At 36.7% G+C, this 20986-nt stretch overlaps 1 protein-coding gene across 12 annotated transcripts in view; it reads right to left on the reverse strand.

Moving 5' to 3' along the window:
* COBL (cordon-bleu WH2 repeat protein) overlaps positions 1 to 20986 on the reverse strand; it is a 157573-nt gene that overhangs the window by 74773 nt on the left and 61814 nt on the right. The window contains exon 1 of one of the 12 annotated variants that reach the window (XM_064429503.1): positions 16480 to 16585. The exons of the other annotated variants lie outside the window; for them this stretch is intronic. The gene's annotated coding sequence lies outside the window, so the exon portion shown is untranslated. Of the gene's footprint in view, positions 1 to 16479; positions 16586 to 20986 lie in introns of those variants that run through there. 12 annotated transcript variants of the gene reach the window in all.

The following is a 20986-nucleotide window of genomic DNA, read 5'->3' on the forward strand; positions in this document are numbered from 1 at the left end:
CTCTGCAGATTTACATAAGAGAAATTCTGCTACCATTAAACTATTTCCAATTCACATGCACAATCACGCATAATCACTTAAAACTTACTGAAAACAACCATTTAACTTGGTGAAAAGAAGTCCTACTGACAGACATCTCTCTGGATTCTAACAGGCCCAGATGAAAGGAGAACATTACTTCAGTAATTCTTTACTGCTAAAAATTACTTTAGTTCTCATTGAAAACTTAATAAAATCACTGAAAAACCTTTAATGGATTTCAGAATTTTAATACATTTTTATATTAATATACAAACAAACATATGCAGTCACATAGTAGCAAATCTACAAATACAAAATATTAGATCTAGGATTCCTTGAAAATGTGCATTTTAACTTTAGTTTTTACTCTTAAATTCAATACCTATTTTTTACTCTGCTAATAAAAATATTGCAAAAAGATTTTTTTTTTCCCCTCAAAATCTGAGTTGCTTCTCCTTTTTTTTTAATTAAGACAACCTTCCATATTAAACTGAAGATTTTACTTTTTAATTAAGTTATTTGACTGTAACTTCTTCCCAGAAATATCTTCTGTGGAATCACCATTGATACCACTTCACCATGTCCTGGAGCTGAATAGCTCTTCTGGAAACATAGGCTGATGAGCATGGTTGATAAATGCTGTTCTTATCACAACAGAACATGCTACCACAATTTCAAAGCTCTCCCATCAAGGACATACAGCTCTCTGGTGGAATTTTGTCCAAAACCACAGAATACATACTGGCAGGAAACCTAAAGGCCACCCCAAATGCTATTATTTTCAAAAAAAGAAAGATAATTTCTTTCCACAAGTGCCAAGTGCAAGCTTAGGTAAAAATGGAAAACACAGGGCAGCAAGATTGAAAACACAACTAATTTAGTTTTAGGACCATTGAGGAAGCACTGATAAAGTATAAAGAGCTAAAAAAAAAGAGCAGTGCAAAAATATGCATGATACAGGCTCCTTTACTGCCTGGGAAAGTTCCATGTTCCATAGATTCCTGTGAAAGCAACTGAGATGCAAACAGATTTGTGCCTTGTCCTGCATTTACTGTGCATGTGATGCCAATTACTGACCTAGATGCTTTTGTGAACTTTTATGTTGCACACTGCACAGCACACTTCATCTTGGAATAATGTATTGGGCATAATTGCAGTATGATACCAGTCTTCTCTGACTGAAAGCAATGTTTGCTGCATCTTTTTCATCACCAATTTCTCTGAATTGAATGGCATTGGAAACATCTTTACCCTTCTAGGAAACGAAGAAAGAAAGGTTGAAGTAGAAGGTGCTGTTTAAAAGATTAGGTATAATCTTATAGAGAAGCAGTCTTGTATTTGCCCTGTTTTGTCAGTGGAAAAAATAATGATCTCATCTGTAAGCTAGAAGTTTTAAGTCATTATCAGTGCATACTGTGCAAGTCCTATCAAATAAAGTTTGTTTATTCCTACAGAAACAGCAGGTTCATGAAATCAAATATAGTTTACTCTTTTCACACATTTACAAACAAGTAAACAAAACAATTTCAAAGTGGGTTCTGCAGGTATGATTTGACTCTATTAATTCTTTAGCCTTCTAAATAAAAGGGTGGAGAAATTTTACACAAAGATGTATGGAAATAAAAAAAAAGCCTCAAGATTTCCCTCTTAGCACTAAAAATACAGATGCTGGTAAGACGATAGGCCATAACTAGTTTGAAATGAATATTCAATTTTATCTCAAGATCTTGTGGCTGAAGAGCTATGAGAATTCTTTTCCAAGCTACAGGTCATTGGGAAGGAATACAGTGATTGACAACAGTTTAATGCTGTTCTGGCATGTTTTAAAGTTTGGATTTCCGAACAGAAGGTACAGGGGGAAAAAAGGAAATATTTCTACCATACTTCCATACACTTATAGTGTCATGAAAAACCATATTTTTAATAAAAATACTTGAATTATAGAAAAAAAACCCCAACCTTGCAAATTCATCTATGTTTTATTTTCCAAGTCCAACCTTTATATCAAGTCCATTATTCCATTAGTGAGCATTTAAAGAGTGCTCATGTAAATACTTTACCCTAAAACAAAAACTTGCCACAGCTTCCAGGGGAACAGAATGAGGACAGTTTTGAACCAGTTTTGAAAGCCCTTTCACGCATCAACAAGAGCTTTGCCTAACTGGAGTCAGACCTTCAAATTCTGCCATGTGTGTAGTCATTTTCATTAGCTTTAAGAAAAAAAACACAACCCTGGACACAAAACACTGACACAAGTGATTATGGCATGACTTGTCTTTTGTTGTAAAATTAATACCAAGAGACAACACCTAGCCCAGCTTTTATATTTTATGTTGGGTTAGACGCAATGCAGTTCCTTTCCAAATCACGGGATTTTGGAGGTTTGTTTTTCAGGCAGTTTAGAAAGGCAACTATTAAGAGCATACAACATTAATCAAGCAAAATTGTAGGGACATGATATCTACATGCCAAATACTCTAACCATCTCACATTTCTTGTTTTTCTAATTTGTTATCAAAGAACCAATTACACAGCAGTGTAAGTGAGGAAAGCCAAGCTCAGGAATTGAAGCCAATGTTGCTGGCTAAAAAAGTCAGCCGTTATCCTCCGTTTCATTTGACAAACAGGTTAGCATGAATACTCTGCTTAGATTCCAAATCAGTTCACAGAATCCATGAGCTTCATAAGAAAAAAAATAAAAAAGGAAAAAAAATTAATAAGAGAAAAGTAATGGAAACTAATTATATAAAGAGCTTTCAAAAATGTCCCTCAACTTGCAAAATCACAGTGTTTGTTAAGTCACCAGTATTGGAGCACTTGGCTACCAGTTCAAACAGCAATTAATAAACGTGAACTAGAAAAAAAAAGAAACAGTTTGGTTTGGGACTGTTTTTTCCCCCTGAATTAAAGCAAGCCCATTACAAAACCAGATAGACCAGCAGTCATGTTAGAAACTAGCTGAGCACATATTTTAAATATATACTGAAGCACAACCATGGATTAGAGTCCACTTCAATTCCATGAAGATATCAGAAGGAGACAAGAAACAACTGCCATACCAACTTATGTTGCCATCACCTGTCATCACCATTTAATGTTAAACTTGCCAGCTAGTTTCTTTCCCCTCTCAAAGTTCTGAAACTCAAGGAACTTCCTGTTTCTCTCCTAATGTACCAGGTGTTTTCTTTGGGGTTCAGCAATTTAAGATTTTTTTCCTACTATTTCTTCTATTTGCAATTTAGCTATCAAAGACATGTTTGCAGGGCAAATAAGGACTGCTAAAAACACTGAAGTATGAAGGCTAAGAGTACCCTCGTGAGGTATGCATACCACTCTCATTTTCAGAAGACACCAAGCAGTCAGCTTTCTACAAGACTTTTAAAGTCCCATATCTGTTGAACTCAACACAAGATAGATTAAGAGCCTAAAGCTGAGGACAGTCTCTGTTCCAAGGTCATCAACCTAGAATGCAATTGTAATCTTTTTCAAACTACCTCTTTTTCAAGATAAACAGAAGTTCTGCTATCTTATGGATACTTGGAAAATTTTAAAGTCATATATAAGTAAAGGTAAAAGTACTCTATTAAAAATACAACTGTACTGCCGTGAGAATTCGGTTCTACAAAAACAGATGTGCATAAAAATGGAAATCAGCTTATTATTGTTTTTAAAATATGTCCCTTATATATAACTTTCTTACCCAAAGCCCTGTTATTAGCATTTCCTTGACTTTCTGATGACACTAAGTGGCATTTAAAGGTCAGAAAGGAAGAGGCTGCAGATTGCCTGTGAGAGTGATTTGACTTCCTGTTCCCTGTTCACCACTGGTCAATAAAAAATTTTCAAAATGTCAAGCTCTTTTCTTGCAAGGTGGCTACAGACAAGCCTTTCTTCCGCAGCTCTTTGCCAAAACTCACATATTTGAGCTTCCAGTCTTGTTATGCAACTTCCTTCTCAGAAGTTTTTAAATCAGAAGTAATCAATTGAGCTGTTTTAATGCACTCAAAGTACCAGATGTATTAGCAAAAAGTAAGGGTTTTATTTCTTCCAAAATAGAGACAAAAAATAAAAGTATCATAAAGAATATAGTGTTGGTTTTGCAAGTATATTATGGGCAAATATGAAAGGTAAGATTTACAGCAGGGAAACAAATTCATCTGCTCAGTGACAGCAAGAATATTTATGCGTGTGAGACATTTAAACTCCATTAATGCAAACTTGTATTTATTAGCTGAATGATACCACAACTGATTCCAACTGGCCATATAAAATGCCAGACAGACCTACTGTACAAAGTGAACTTAGAAGCTGCTTTCCCTGACACTGATATTACACTAAATTTGCACTAAAATTAACAACACAGAAACTGAATTAATCCAAGATCCTGCTTCAAAACTAAAGCATTGTACTGCAGTCATGACATCACTGGGAAACAGTTTAAAAAACCCAACAAAACAAAACAAAAAAATTATGACTACTCAGATTTTCCTTTCTAACCAGCCATACTGAATATAATAGTTTGTTTTTTTGTACTCCCTGAAGCACTTGTGCTAACAGTCTGCAGTCAAAAGGAAAAAAAAGTTAACCTTTCCTTGTTCTGAACGGTAAAAAAAGGCATTTTTATGCAATTTACTTTATGCTGCTTTATTATCTCTCTGCATTTTGCTATTGGTAGGAAATTATCTGGTCACACACCACAATAATAAATGAGAAGCAACAACAGCTATTTACACAGCACTATATGCACTATGTTGATTTTATATGCCTGGCAAGTAGGCTCTCAAGTTCCTACTGTAAAAGTTTTGAGTTATACTTTGAAGTCTGTACAACTGGTGCTACCTTACACTTGTATGAGTCTATCAGAGCATCTAGATAGCAGCCAGATCTTGTGGTCAGGGCCCATTTGGTAGACACCAGAACTTATACAACCAGAACCAGAGATGTCTGAGAACATACTGTCTCCTGTGCCCCTGCCAGCTTTCCCTCAGCGTGGCTGACCACATTCCTCTTGTTTGTTTAATACAGAGTTTTTGGATCAGAAATCCCAGCAGTGCCAGGTGCAAGGCACTCAGCTCCCATAAAAATCCATTTTATCTCCCAGTGCTAAAGTGACCAATCTACCTATATGTCACTGTGGAGGCTACTAAAATTTTCCTATTACACAGGATCACACCATCTGCAATCATGCTATTTTTCTTCTTAATTGTCTTTATCATTATTTTTTTCCTTGTACCTTAACCATAACTTCCCTTCCTAGAAGCTTATCTGATTACTTCTTGTCTTCACTTAGGTAAGCTCATGTGATGAAAAGTGTATGGCTCCACAGCTAAGAGTACAACTTAAATTTCCAGCTCCAACTGATTTGTGTTCACTTTGACACTCCTGTGGATGTCCAAATTCTTATCCAGTAGAAAAGCTGAAAAAACCAAACACCCAAGGAAAGGAACTAGAAAAATGGAAGCCTCCAGGAAAAAAGTTTTGGAAAACACACCATGGGACTTAGATTCACTTAGAGAATTTCTCAGTAGGGAACAAGTATGGGTACTAACTGGTCCCTTCCACCACACTGAGGACAACAAGGGTGCACAACCAGAGAGAGCTTCCAAGAACCTTCTGTAGTTTTTTTAATACTTCCTGTGCCTCATATATATAAAAGAAGTGAAGCAATATTCAAAACTCAGTTTCCATTTGAAAATCACAAGGATACTGAACGAATATGGCAAAACCCACAAGAACCCACATGTAAGCTGCTTGCTTTTTTAATGAGCTGTCAAATACTATATTTTGAAGTTGAGGAATATAAACATTTTACTCAAATCATTAGGAGGTCAGAAAACATGGATTGGGAATACATGAATTCCAGCTAAACATAAACATGTCTGTAAACTCTATCAAATATAAAGAAGCAGATGCAGTATCACCCACTACTACCACCTCCCTCAGTATTCTGCCAGTCTGAGATCACAAATTTAATCTGACTTCTCCAAAACTAAAGGAAGTACCATGGTACATACAAAGCAGTGGAATACAAGTCTAGCAATTCAACAATGTGTATTAATCAAGAAACTCAGAGATTGTGAAGTCAGTTATATTTTTCAAGATTTTATGACAGATCAGTGCTTTGAGAATTTGTCAGTGCTTTGAGAACTGAAGCTTTGAAATCACTTGTGATTTAAAATACAATGTATTTCCTCCAAATAAATTGTCCTGTTACCTGCTTTACTTTTCAGATTTTCTCAAGTCAGAATACCCTTCATACTTTATAAAACCTCTCTATTACTGCTACCCATATTCATTCATGTCAATCTGAAGAAATCAGTATCAAGAGAAATGGACACAACAATTCTTTCCCATTGCAGCAATAGATGCAAAAAAGGGAAGACAAGCTAACTTGATTTACATTGCTGTCTTTCCTTTGTCTCACCTCTTCTGTAAGTGACAACATATTTCAAACAAATTCATTTAAAAAAATAGCATCCCAACAGAATTAGCAAAAAATTGTCTTTCTTGACAGAAGAAGGTAGTCATGTCTCAACAATTCAGAGGGTGGGAGCAGGCAGAATGCTGCCTGGTACTAATGGGAAGACCCAATTGGATAAATGGGTGTTTGAAGACACACACATATAAATCCTTTGTGTCCTCTACTGTCAGTCTGGACACTGAACTCATTGTGTAACCACCAAGATCATATCCTGTGGACCTTGTGAATCACAGCTGAGGAACTTGTTAAAAAGAAGAGAAACATAATTTCTTTGATCCAGAGCTGTTTCCATTGACAAGTCACTCTCAACTCGATGTAGTGAATACACAATTGCTACAAATCTTTGTAATTTATAATTAATTTAATTTCTATTACTGTGTGTTCTGTGAAGGAACAAAAAATTATTTTGCTTAAATCTGAAGATATTTAGCCACAAATGAAAGAAGCTTAGACTGCTAAACAATCTTTTCTGAACAAATGTGACCAGCGAAGTAAGGAACGGTATGTATAAAACAGCAAACCTCAGCTGAACATCACACAAACTAATATGTTTTACACTTAATATTCCACTACTCTGCAGATTCTCAATTTACAAAAATGCAGCTAAAGACGATGAGACACCAAACTATTGGGAGATAATTCAACATTGGTATAAATGACATCCATGAAACAGGCTTCAGCACATGTGTGTCCAGTCCCTTAAAATGCCATTTTATAGTGCCATACTTGTTCAGAGAAAACATGAACATATATGCACAAGCTTCCAAAACGTGACAACCTCCTTTTTGCCCTTATGGTCCTCTGCAGCTGAGATGCACACAGCATCTCGATTCTTTTTAAACTATCTGGATGCCAGTTGTATTTAAAAAAAAACCCTAAAATGCAAATACTTTTGCTTTTGTTTTGTGTACGTAAACCCTAGCGAGAAAAAACCATCATTAACATAGCACGGAAAAGATTTTGGGATTAAATGTTCCTATGCTCCTTGAAAGTTTAAAAGAAACATTGCTACCCATCACTCAGGTGGGAGGTAGGGAGTGCAGGCAGCAGGCACAATCTGAAGTGAATTCCAAAATCAAGCTGAACTGCAGGTGACAGTCTAGGATGCCACCAGATGCTTAGGGTTAAGGTTTGTTTGCATTCCATACAAGTGTAAAATGATTAATCTTGACTTTCAAAAGTGTGTGGACAACTTTGTGTCTCATTTGATAGAATGTTCTCTTTTTTCTTTTCCTTCTTTCTTTCAATAATAATTTTGGGAAAATACCAGAAGAACTGACATCCAAAATGCACCCTCTTGGGGCTGATTTACATCTTTCTGGCCAGACTGGTAAAAACTTATCTTCCACAAGTCCAACACTTTTTGTCACAGTGTATTGTCAAAATATGTCAACCTATAAAAAACCACTGTCTTTTGAAAATAGATTTTTCATAACTGCCAAAAATACCAGTATGTAAAGCCACTATGGGAAGAAATAATAATTTCAAAAGAGTCCCAGAATATCCAACAAAAGATAGAGAGTCAGCAAATTCAGGCACCCTTTTATTTTGACAGCCTTTTTTTTTTTTTTTTTTGATAGCTACGTGCTTGTAATGAGAGATGTGCAGGGAATTATAAAAGAATTGATGAATCAGAAAATGAAATAAGAAAAAAATGTGGAAAACATTACAAGTCTTTTTTTGGGTATTTGTCCAGGTGGAATAAAAGCAGATGTGAAAGAACAGAGAAGTAGAAAAGAAAACATGAAGTGAGGATAGGAACAAAAATGGTAATTGTGGCAAAAAATTAAGTGAACGCATTCATGAGATTTGACAAGAAGCTAAGTCCTTGAAGATATTCAGAGATGAAAGCTGGAAAAGAAAAGGAATATTGCAAAAAGCAGAAGACTTCAGTGAATGTGATGATAAGAGTACTCCCTTATATGTTGGGGAAGGAACAATGAACTAAGGAGGCTGTGCAGGACAGAAATCATATTTTGTAAGAAAAATCTATGACTGTCCATATACTGGCCCAGAAAGATGGTGATGTTCATGTTTACTTGACATGAAGGCAGTGTGGGAAAAGTCAAATGAATAAAACTCAAACCAGAAAAGATTTGGCACTGAAGGAAAAGGGGATTGATATATACAGATTTGTAAACACATGATAAATATTTCTGTGGTAGGAATTTAACGCATAGTAAGACATGGAGATGAAGCAGAATAGAAGAAAATAACAAAAGAGACATTTTGAAACCTGTGAACAAAGGTCCAAAAGCCAATGACAGACCTAAATAGAAAAACACATTTTAAAGAAACCTGAAGAAAGAATTACAGAGGAAAATCCACATGGATTCCGAAATTTCGTTCAATCCTAGTATAGAAAGAAGACAGGAAAATATTAAGCTGGAGGCAAAACAAGGGAAGAACATTAGAAAAGAGGCTATTTACACTTTGCCTTGGAAGGGCATTAGCAGATAGAGTGAGAGCAATCTTGGAAGACTGAGGATGGAAAAATTCACATTTTTGCAAGCTTGAAAAAGTTGGTTTCTCCTTTCACTTATACTTTAGCTCAATCCAATAGTGTTGAACAACCAAGCCAAAAATCAAAATCTGTCTTTACTAATGGTCGAGCAACAGACTTCTGGAAACAGGGAGTTCAAAAGGTCAAAGACTGACAACTGAAAAAAACCCATTTTCCCACTGGTGTTAAGCATTCATCAATCATAAATAACAAAAAAATTAATCAAAATCCTTGAGCAAAATTAATTCATCACTGCAATATAAATTGATTTTCTCTAGAATTACCAATTCTTTAAAATCAATCAGCCAATGTTTTTAGTTCATGGAAGACAGAATTACATCTGCAATATATCCTCCTAAAATTAAAAATATTTAAAAACTATTGCAGAAGTAGTTCTTCCCCGCAAATTGTTTTAACATATAGAAACTATTAAACCACTAGACTTGATAACCTTTAATATATTTTCATTGTAGACATGCCAATTTATGCTGGAGGAGGAGATGGAAACTTTACATAAAACATACAATTTTTAAAATATCTGATTTAATGTCTGCATAGTCAATTTTTATGGTGACCAGAATTATGAATGGAATAGTTCCTGGCATGAGGGTTTTGGGTGTGGATTTGTTTGGTTTTGGAGAAATGATTTCTGGGTTTTACTGAAATTATGTTTATTCCATTTGAATTAGAAAGTGTTTTCTCCACATTTTAATGAAAGTGTTGTCCTTATGCAAGTTTTCCAAAGGCAAGAAACATGAATGATCAATCCTCAAAAACATTCAGTGTCTGCCGAAGTTCTGACACATATGACTATTGGCCTCTGAAAATCTCTTCTTATTATAGGTGTTGATGAATGAAGAAAATCTAGTGAGATTCAAAGGCAAATTCCCACCACGATCTGCAGAACTTCTCTGAAGTCAAAGCTCTGATCTATTCAAGCTCAGGGATCTGGCTTCTAGCTCCAGTCCTTATACTCCAATTCTGACACAAACACTTTATTAACTTAGAATGCATTCCTGCAACAACTTTTCCCTTTGAAGTTTGTGGTGACTGTAGGTGGTTAGCTAGAGGGAGACAAATACAATCATCCAAATGTCAAAGCAAATTTTCAAAAAGGAAACTTTACACTTTATAATGATAAAACACTGCCAAAGGTATTACTGAAAAACAATATAACCTCTGAAGACTTTAAAACCTAAATTAGAAGAACAAATAAGCTTTTGAACTCTAAAATTAGTGCAAATCTTAAAACAAATCCTAATTACAGAGTCACTAAGAAGATTCTAGCAACATGAATCAGAAGTCTGCAGCCAGGAATTTTACAGTTTCAATTAGCTCTTTGAGAACTCTGGATGTGCAGGTGTGCATGTACACAACCTCTGTGCATACATACATGGATCTACATGCAAACACAGGGACATATGCACACACAGCTTATCACTTTGGTTAGCTCTTCCTGATATCTGCATGTATGTTTGTGCCTCAATGCACCTTCTACACACTGAGTACAATATGCTCAGTCTGAAGCCTTAAGGGCTTGCCTAAGCAAGCTCCCAAGCTCTCTGCATCTTTCACGCTTTCAGGAGTTGCATGACAACTTCTGACTGCAAACTACAGCGGTGGAGCAGACCAACCCTTTAATGAGATATGACAGCTTTCTGCAGAGGTCAAAATCAAAAGACAAACTCACATCATGCTTACAGCTTGATGGTTGGGAACCGATGCCAACAAACCACTTTGAATTATAACAGCTGAATATTCAGTCCCAGATCAGCATCAATGGTCAGAAGTGAAGAGAAGGCGTCTGGAGGACTCCTGAGTGAGTGTACAGGGGTAAGTGAGAAGGTTTAAAGACAACACTCTCCTGCTGGACAATGGATAGAGCACATCCAGGTGTGGTACACAGCCACCTTCTCCTTCATAACACCTACAGATTGATACCTGCAGAAATTAAGCTTGTCTCATCAAAGGAGGTGATCAGTTTGGATAGAAAAATACATATGCTTATGCTTTGAAGAAGCCAAATGAATTAATTTCAGGGTCTGAATCTTCCAGGACCATGAAATTCAAATTCAAGCTTCCCCTCCATCCTGAAGGATGATCCAAAGACTATCCACTTCAGAGAAAAAATCAATACCCTGCTCATGCTGGCAAAAATCATGCAAGTTCATTAACTGAGTTAAGAGGAACAGGCTAAGAATAAAGAAGCAGAACCTCCCTTTAAATTTTCTTTTAAGTAAATGCTTGACCACTCTTTTAATATCCTTGGCCTTTAAGTCTTTTCCTATTGTGAACGTTTTTTAATATTCTTTCAACTCTTTGTCTTGACCACTCCATCTTCTAAATAAATGTGAAGTGATAATATAGGGTACCACAAAGGGAATGGAAGTACAGATGCGCTGGATGCCAGGCTACTTCACCCTTTTCCCACTTTGTATACACATATATAAAAATTCATAATTTTATCTTCTTTTGCAGTATACTGTAGCCTTCAAGGTTTCTCCAAGTCAAAAAAATAAGTGATATATCCTTAGGAAACCAGTGCTTGACTTGTCAATGTTCATTATTCCCAAGAAACTAATTTTCCTAGTAGGTATAGCCTTGTTTCTTTTTGAATTTAGTGTGAAGTATTAAGAAATCACATCTCTCCAAACTATTTATTTTCACAGACTGGTGTACTCCAATTCACTGGAGGGAACCCCCCACTGCTCAGTTTTGGCATAAACTTTTCAAGCACAGTCCCAAATTTAACTGACACAGAAGTTAAAAACTGTGGAAATAGGTACAATATACACTGATGCCTGGACTTCAGCTGGCACAATTACAGCCTAAATAGGGCAACCAGTGCTGGGAATTCTGCTTACTTGTGGGTATGCACTGCTTCAGATAACAAAGGAAAACCTGCTTTTGCAACAAATTATTGGTTGGTGAAAGCCACTCCCTTCCTTTGCCACTGTTTGCAATTCATCTTCTACAAGACTTAACATGTTTACTTTGGGGTTTTCTCCTTCCCCAGTGAGAAAACGCTCTATAAATTAAGCAACTTCAAGGGGTTCATCTGCACCAACTGTCCATCAAAAATGAACGTCTTACATTTTAAGAGATTACAGTGAAAGTGCCAGAAGACTTTTGAGAACCTGAAGCAGGACAAGAAGGAATGATTCTAAAATGGACTAGTGTAGATAATGGCTAGCAACTCATAAAGGACATAGTCCAAAGCCAGTTAAAACCAGCAGGAATTTTTCCACTGGCTCTAGTGAGTTCTGCATCGAGTCTCCAAAGGTCAATCTAACTGAATGATGCTGAAAGAAAATAATACTCTAAATTATGCTGCCATTGTCATTTCTCCAGAAAATCTTTTTCTTCAGTATACTTTCAAGCTCAATGAAAATCATAACAATGCCGGCTAAGAAAGCATAGATTTTTTAAACATAAAATTTGGTTCAAGATATCCATACTTCAATCTCTTCTGTTAAAGAAATGAGAAAGTAAAGGACCTCCAATAAAACATATGTGAACTGGATCCCAACAAATAGCAAGGAGTTGTTTTAAAACCATGATCAAAACAGATTAAAACCAAAATCCATATAACCCAATGCATGATCAGATACCCTACACTGATATATAATTAGTTGTCTAACTGGCAAGGGTTTAAAAAACTAAAACACATATTAAATAGCACATGAACACGTCTAAAAAGCTAAAAGACCACTACTTTACTTTCACCCTTAGCATGATTCTTTCTTTGATGTAATTTTCAGTCACAGAAAATTAAAAGCAGAACAATACACTAAGTTCAAAATCAAAACAAAAAACATTAAGAAGTCCCAAATTATTGCCTTTCCATAGACAGAGGATAAAGTGTTGGGTTTTTTTTTTCCTTAACTCAAAGAAGTTACATAGGATATTTTCCCAGCTCCCTTTTTTCCCCCCTTTTGGATGAGGGGTGAAGGAGGCGTCAGAATTTTGGATAGGCAAGTTACTTTTAATTAAATACTAGTTAATAACTTTGACTTATACAACTGCCAGTATTTTTAGTTGATATTGTCTTTCTGACCTGCAGCCCTTAAACTAGAACAAGGATCTTGTTTAACATTTGTTAAATTTAGACAGCACCACTATCCACCATTACCCCCCTCCCACTGCTGCTGCACTAATCTCCCATGCCAGCTGCTCAATTGTTTACATCTGAAGGGCTTTCTCTGTTTGTGCAGAAACAGTCTCTGCACAATATCTTTCATCTGTACATTTGCCAGAATCAAGGCAAAAAAAGCCTCCCTGGTGGAATTCTTGATTAATAAATAGTCCTAAATGTTTCTTCTTCCCTCCCTTCTTCTTCCCTTCTGTCAAATCCATTGCCATTAGGTTTTTACAAGGCAAACTTCCACAGTGAAATTTACTGGCCTGACTCTTGTCCTGTGCAAACAACTGTAAATCAGAACAAGCTCCATTTAGAGTCAATGAAATCACACCATCTCTGTGCTGAGACTGGGAGAGACTGAAGTCAACATGCATACCTGAGCATTTGCTGGGATGGAAAGAGGAAAGAAATCAGAGAAGGGGGTGTGGGGAATTTCACACTAACAACATAAATCTACTGGCAATCTCTCCATCTCACTATGTCATCTCTGCACTTCAGAGACTGCCTGCACAATTCATAACCTACACACTGGTCACACCTGGCTCACAGCAGGTCACTGAGGTACTGAACTAGCAAAACACCTAAATAGGTGCTTGGGATGGCACTGAAAAAGTCAGTGGGGCCAATATCTACAACTACTTTCCTAGGCAAGACCTCTGTAGGGCTAGGTCTTGCTACCTGCCTTCATCTTTCTCTTCTGCTCTTCCAGCTGACCACTTACAAAACTAGAAATATTTTCCTTAGTTTGCCCAAGTGCTTTTAAATCTGCTTAAAAGTGAAAATGACATTAAAAAAATAATTCAAGAAAGTGGAACTGACTACTTCATACTGTTGAAAAGCCTTTAAAAAGACTAACCACTATTTGCCACCCTCTTTCTCTGCTTTGGTTTGCATCCCAAAATGTTTCCTAGAATTTAAATGAAGTATTATACACTTGAAACAGAGTAAGAGGAAAAGCAATGGCTGAAATTATTCATAGTCCTTTCTGCTAAGCTCCAAGGGGAGGAACAGTATTACAGCTGCACGTAAAAGACTTACAAAGCCTAATTCAACAGTTGTCTATTGAAAAAAAAGCAGAAATAATATGAAACAGCTACACAGGCTACAGTTGTTAGATGGTCTCTTTTTGTAGTGATGAACAACTGAGAAGCACACACTGAGAAATACATTCAGTGCCACACAGTCTTTGCTTCATATAGACAACTCTTTGAGTTAAAGGAAAACTTGTAAGAGCCACTAAGTCCCATGTAGGTCTGACTTTGCATGAGAGAACTAAGCCATAAAATTCACTTAGGAAAACTTCTCCATCAAAGTAAAATGCATTGTGTCCTGTCAGCAAGTGTTTTGCAAATCCTCCCTTACCTGCCATAAGATGTTATTGAGACATATGGTTTCACACGCTACCAAGCAGCTCAGTTTTGCCAACTAACAATAATGCACAGAACAAATATGTGTGGAAATCATGAGATCATCTAATTAAAAGAAATGTTATTGTATGCCACTACTTTTAATGAAATCGAGTCTTCACTGTCCACAGAAGAGGCTGGAAAAAAACCAAATCCTATTAGCGTCCATGCCTCAGAAATTGTTTGCAAAAGAAAAGAAATTATACCTTAACTGGTGCTGAAAATTTTTGCTGTATCTAAAATCTACATATGCTAATAGGATATTTTAGACTAATATAATGAATCTATGGTTACATAGGATTCAGATTATGCCACTACAAAACAGGTTTTACTGCCTAAAAAAATTTCCATCGTATATTAGAAATAGGGAATCACTGATATACTATTAGCCATTTCTGATTTCATCTAGTAAAGGGCACTGGCATAAATACACGCTAATCCTTCCACTACAGTAGTTACTACTGGAGAGCCTGACGAGAAATTCCAATTGTGAAAAGCCTGATCCTGGAATAAACTTTTGTTTAAAGGTGGTATTTTCCAGACCACTGCATGCTTGCCACTAAGAACAATATGCTGAATGTGTTATGACCAAATGTGAATTACAAGGCTATTACAGACTATTAAGGGGTTCTGGTAATATTAATTACCAAGAAAGCAAAGCCTGAGTGGTTGACATGTCACTAGAAAAATCTCAAGTGGAATTTTGAGTTTGTCTTTGGGTATTTTTTAATGTGCTTTTATTAATGCAAATTAAAAGCCATTGGTCTTATTAGCTGCTGCTTTATTGTATTTTTTTTTCAGTGAGTTAACTTCAGAACTTTTCAGTGAAATCAGTAACAAAAGATGAATCAGACATAAAAGGATTTGGGTGGTTAAGGGTGTGTCACCAGGTCTTAATTAAACATCCGAGGGAGATATCTGAGCCAACTTACACCAGACTGGCTGGGTACATCACCGTGCAGAGAATGATGCCATACAGCCCAGGTCTGGAATTGCCACACGCAAGCTTAACTTAGCGTGCTCCTGTTGGGTTATGCCTCCCTAAATCACAATGGTTTGCGCTTTCCCATCAATAAGCCTGACACATATCCCTCTGATGTGCTCACTTCCATTTTGGTGCCTGAATTCTGCTTCTGGGCATGCTGAGCATAGAAAATGTGGAGAAACCATACTTCTAACCTCCTGCCTAAATTACAACAGGATCCATAAAATGTGCAAATCTCCTTCTTTGTCAGCCAAGGGGCCTGATGCAATAGATATGTTTAAAGCACAACTAAGCAACTGGGCTTCACAAAAATGAAACTGCCTGAAAATCCAGCTATGGTATCTACCTCTTGTCTTGTCCAAACCCCTGCCACGAGTTCGACGATTCAGTAGGAGTATGGTAAATCCAGGTCCAAAACCATTGTCTAGTTGAGAAATAACAAACTTTCACCTCTTGTGAGGAGAGCAAGACTATTCTCTGTTCAAGGACATGAACATGAGTTTAGCTAAAAAGAGACTGAGATTAGGGCATTCATCTGGGCAGGAAGCCATTTGGCTCCTCCAGTTCTAGCTTTAGTGACTACTTACTTGTTGGATGTAACATCTGCTTAGCATAAATCACAGAAAAACATCTCTGGCTCTAGAAGCCAGAGCTGCCACCGCACTTAAGTTAGTTCATTACTGGTCTGAATAGTTAAGCTTGCTCTTGCTCTCTGACTCACTGAATATTTGGGTATTTTTACAAAAGGTTGCTTCCCACATCAAGAATACCTCACAGCTTTGTTCCAGGCAGTCTCCAGCCCTGTAAGTATTTTGGTTTTCTTTTTTTGCAAAGGAGGAAATAATTCTGTGATGCTGATATCTCTAAAGGCAAAAACGAGAACTTAGGTCACTCACATTTTGGATAACAGTGGTAGGTTATAGAGTAAAAAGCTTTAAATACCTGAATCTAAGAGCTGATTTGAGATTTGAATCTTGAGCAGAGGCAGGTAACAGACACAGATGGGCAGAGTTTAACAAGCAACTCCTGCTGGGAAGATTTCAGTGGATTCAAAACTCAGAAAATGTTACTCTCATCTGCTGAGATTCAGAGTCCAGACACCCACACTGTCAGGTATTTAAAACAGGCACAGCCAGGCATAGTTGTTGCCAATTCCTTTTGTAGATATGACACTACTCAAGCCCTTTTGATTTGACTTAATCCACTTCTCTGTGTTCATCTCAGAATGTTTCTTGACAATATTTCCTTCAAAATATCCAGCTGAAACCACTGCAGGAAGTGAAGATTATTACCTATCTTTTTAAAAGCAGCAACACCAATACCATGAGTTGTGATGATTTAACTCCGAAACATGCATTTCTAAATAAAGATACAGATTTTGGCAACCACTGACTACCTGATAATATTGTATTTAAAAATTACAAAATCTTCCTGGTTACAAAAAAGAAGCTTAAATGCAACTTCTACCAACTTAACACTCAGAAGTCAAATGGAGGAAAGTCCACCCTTAATGATTTCTTTTCAAATCTCATTATCTTAAGCCACTTTTGTGTGGTGAGGGCAAGAGCTGACAAGTGATTTTTGAATGCATGAAGTTGGCAAGTACAAGCTAAGCAGCACAGACAGAACAGGGGTCAGCTGACATGTCTCTTCACCAGATACTGTTTTTAATAGCTTGTAACTTCACCATGCTTTAACCAGGGATGCTGAGACTTTCCATTCCAGGTGTCTGCCTCGGGCTATTTTTTTTTTTTTTTTTTTTTTAGCCAGAGTAGTTTGGCTGGTTCTGAGATGATTTTTTTTGCACTAACTCCAAGGACCTTTTCTTTGAAGAGGTCTAGTAACACCACATTGTGGAGCAAAAACTGAGTCTGGTGGTGGCAGGCAGCCACTGTTTCAAGCTCTTGCCTTCTGCTATCACATACTGTAAGAAAAATCTAAAGATACTATAATATGCAAAACCATCTATGATTCACACAAGTGAAGACAGTTAATATCCTGTAAGTGCACGCCACAAAAGGAGGTGGGAACAGCTGCATCTCTCCAGCAGCCATAGCCTGGCTGAAAGGCACCTTCATGGTCTGCTTAATCTATAACTCTGCTCTGAGACAGAATAAAGCACATGTAGCTCATCCTCTAGCCATTTTTGGACGGTTTGCAGATTAGGGGATGATAAGGATTTCATGTCATTTTTATAGCATGCTCCCCAGTGAAGTTTCCATGCAGTCAAATTTTTCTCCCTCTTGTATCCAAGTTAAATTTCTATTGCTATATATAAAGCATATTGCTTCCTGTCTCTCAGTGGATAAGGAGAAATAAAGTTGATCATTGGCATCTTTACTACCAAAATTTTCTCAATGCCAGCTTAAGCCTTGGGCAAACCTTTTGTCTTACCAAGGCAAGTTAACAGTAATGATTTTTTCTTTTTTTTTCCCACAGTGTATCACAGGCTATCAAAATATAACTAACTCTACTGTGATGGTGAACCTTATGCTGAGATATATGGTATTTATTAGATCTGTTTTTCTTCTAATCATGTCAACAATAACTGTATCTTCCCTAGTGTCATCCTCTGGCATCTAACTACCAGCTTACAGGCACCCTTCAATGAGAGACTGGGGCTAACAGCCCTGTCTGCTGCAGCACTTAGACAACTTTCCATACTCAGTTTGTTGGGTTTCATATTTTGCAAACAATATTACACTGGGAAACATTGTTTCAAGGCCAGATCACAACCTACATCTTGGACAGAGCATAGATAGCTTTAACTATACAAAATGCATCATAACTACCCCAGGATTTGCCTCTGCTAATGACAAACAAACACACTCTAAGCATTGTCAGGAGAGCAAGAAGGTAGAAAAAGAAAACAGGAATTTAAAGCAAACGTGATTGTCAAACACAAGGAAATACTAGAAGTGGATGGCTGTTAACCTAACTCCACCTAGATGACATGGGCAGTAATCTCATTCCTATTGCCCTGAACAGTACCTGCCTATGTGACATGAAATTCTTGACAGTAAAGGATATTACCTGATCACCTGGGACCTGACATGGTTGAAGAGAAATAACAATCACCTAACTGTACCTGATTCTTCTTTCCACGCATTCCAAACTGACAAAGTGTACCATGAATGGTGTAACTCCTGCCATCAAAGAGGGCATAAAAGTTACAGCTAGAGTACAAGGCTCTGAAAAGGTAAATCATAAATGTTTTTAAAGCTCTTGCATGGAAAAGAGTTGTTGCCAGCACTTAAGAAGTGATTGTCAGGATTACTAATGCACCAAAATTCTTGATGATTTTATTCTGGAGAACAGAACTTTTCTTCTGGAGAACAAACTTGCAATTATTCAGGTACATTTGTTTTATGAAATAAAAACAAACCCAAAACCACCACACACATCATCAAAATATCTGATAACTGTTTGGTATTTTAATTACACGTTTCTTTTCCTCTTGTAGTTTTGCATATGAACATACATCACCATGGCATGACAGACTCGTCAAGCAGAGAACTACTGGACTATTTGCTTCATTTAATAATTGGTTCTATTATGAGCAAAAATTACATTCTGAAATACACTGAAAACTAGTTATTTTTAAAATGGTGCTGATGAAGTGCTGATGAAGATCCTCCAACATTGCACTGCTGCAGCCCTGTTTGAACTGGAGAAACCCTGTGTGATAAGACTTTGTGCTGAAGTTTCAAAACCTCAGATAAGTGTTCCTGGCTGTACTTCTAAATATTTGTTCCCAAGTTGATATATTACATAAACAAAGTCCACATCAGAGCTACACATCGTTCAGCACTTGGGACATGTTTTTTCACTCATGATTTATGAAAACACGAAGGCCCCAAAAATAAAACCGGCTAATTTTAGTACTGTGTTCCAATACTGTGTTTTATCTTGATCAACACATTATATGAGGACAGTGACACCAAGCGGCAGAGAGAACTCAAGTTCCTTTTTTTCCCAGCTCTTCTGAACTTGAGCTCTGACAGCCTGCCTTTGGCACAGAAAAAGCTGCATGCACTTAATTATTCTGCAGCTTCCAACTGCTTTACCTGTATGTTGCGTATTTCCACAGCATTTGTTTTCTGAAAAGTTAACCTGGATATAAAACTGACCTGCTTAGCACAAAACTGGTTTGCTTTTCTTCCCAGATTAAGGGAAAGGATTTCTGCTTCATTTACAATACATGATGGATTTTGTGTACTGTTGTGTGGTGTAATGAACTGCTGCATTTTGAGGATTTTCATGGAGAAATCCTTTTGTGCATTTCTACACTCACTCTCTAAGCTAACAAATTCTTTTAACCTTTATTTTTGCTGATACTGTGAAAAACTGTCCCTTCACCTCAAGCATAAATGTTGACTTTGCCATCTTGACTTTGAAAATTTGCTTCTTCATCAACAACTCAAAGTATTTTTATAGGCATTAATAATTCCAATAATAATTAGATAGATATGTCACTGAGAATGGTTTGGTGGTTAAAAAATGAATATAACTTGTGCTTGAAGAAACACCTAAGGGTCTATTATTTCTTATACTTTCATTCCATTACTTCATATTGCCCAGTTTAAACAACGAAACAAACCAGCTCCAAATCAATCAACTCCAGAATAGAATTATTACATTTTCTTTCCTACAATTCAGTGTGCATCCCCACCACATAATAGTGACAAAAGGATTTAAACTAGGCATATGAAAGTTCATGCCTTTACCTTGGTAGTACTTCACAAGTTAACTATTTCTTTACAGGCAAGAAAAATTTTCTTGATCCACTCAATGTAATTCCTGCTACTGTACCAAAAGCAGTGGCAAGATATTTTTCCTTCAGAAATAAAACTGAAACTGCCTTTGGTTCCCTCACAGCAAAACCAAACTACTTTCAGACAACCCAAAACAGTACTAGAGAGGAGACCAGAGGAAACCGCAAAAGAGGAATCCTCTACTGGATGACATTCTGCCAACAATCCTATCTCAGCAATGAAACTTCTATATGAGGATCTCTAAATGCATTCCACATATATGTAAGATACCACTTAGTTGGAACAGGGATACTTAGTTCCACTGAAGTAAATGAGATATCTTTTGAACAAGCAGAGTAACAAATTACTCAGAATGATTGAGGGTCTCAAATCTAGTCCATAAGGAACTGCTAAGCTGAACTTTTAAAATTATCAAGTGTTTTTGCTGGTGTTTCCATTTGAATATATCTTAATAAGAAGTTATCTATGCCAACTACCTGTACCAAATTTGCAGTATTTTTTTAATTTTTCTCCTAAGGAATCACAACTGTTGAACCTTTTCTTGAAGTGCATCTAGCCTCCTGAAAAGATGGACTTTCTGTGCTGCTGAGTGAATCTGTTAGACTTATTTAATACACCTTCTACAAGCTTGAACAGAATACTGCCAAATTCAATGCAACAAGGTCAACATACTT

This window comes from Passer domesticus, chromosome 1 (assembly GCF_036417665.1).
Source record: "Passer domesticus isolate bPasDom1 chromosome 1, bPasDom1.hap1, whole genome shotgun sequence".
In the NCBI taxonomy this organism is placed as follows: Eukaryota; Metazoa; Chordata; class Aves; order Passeriformes; family Passeridae; genus Passer; species Passer domesticus.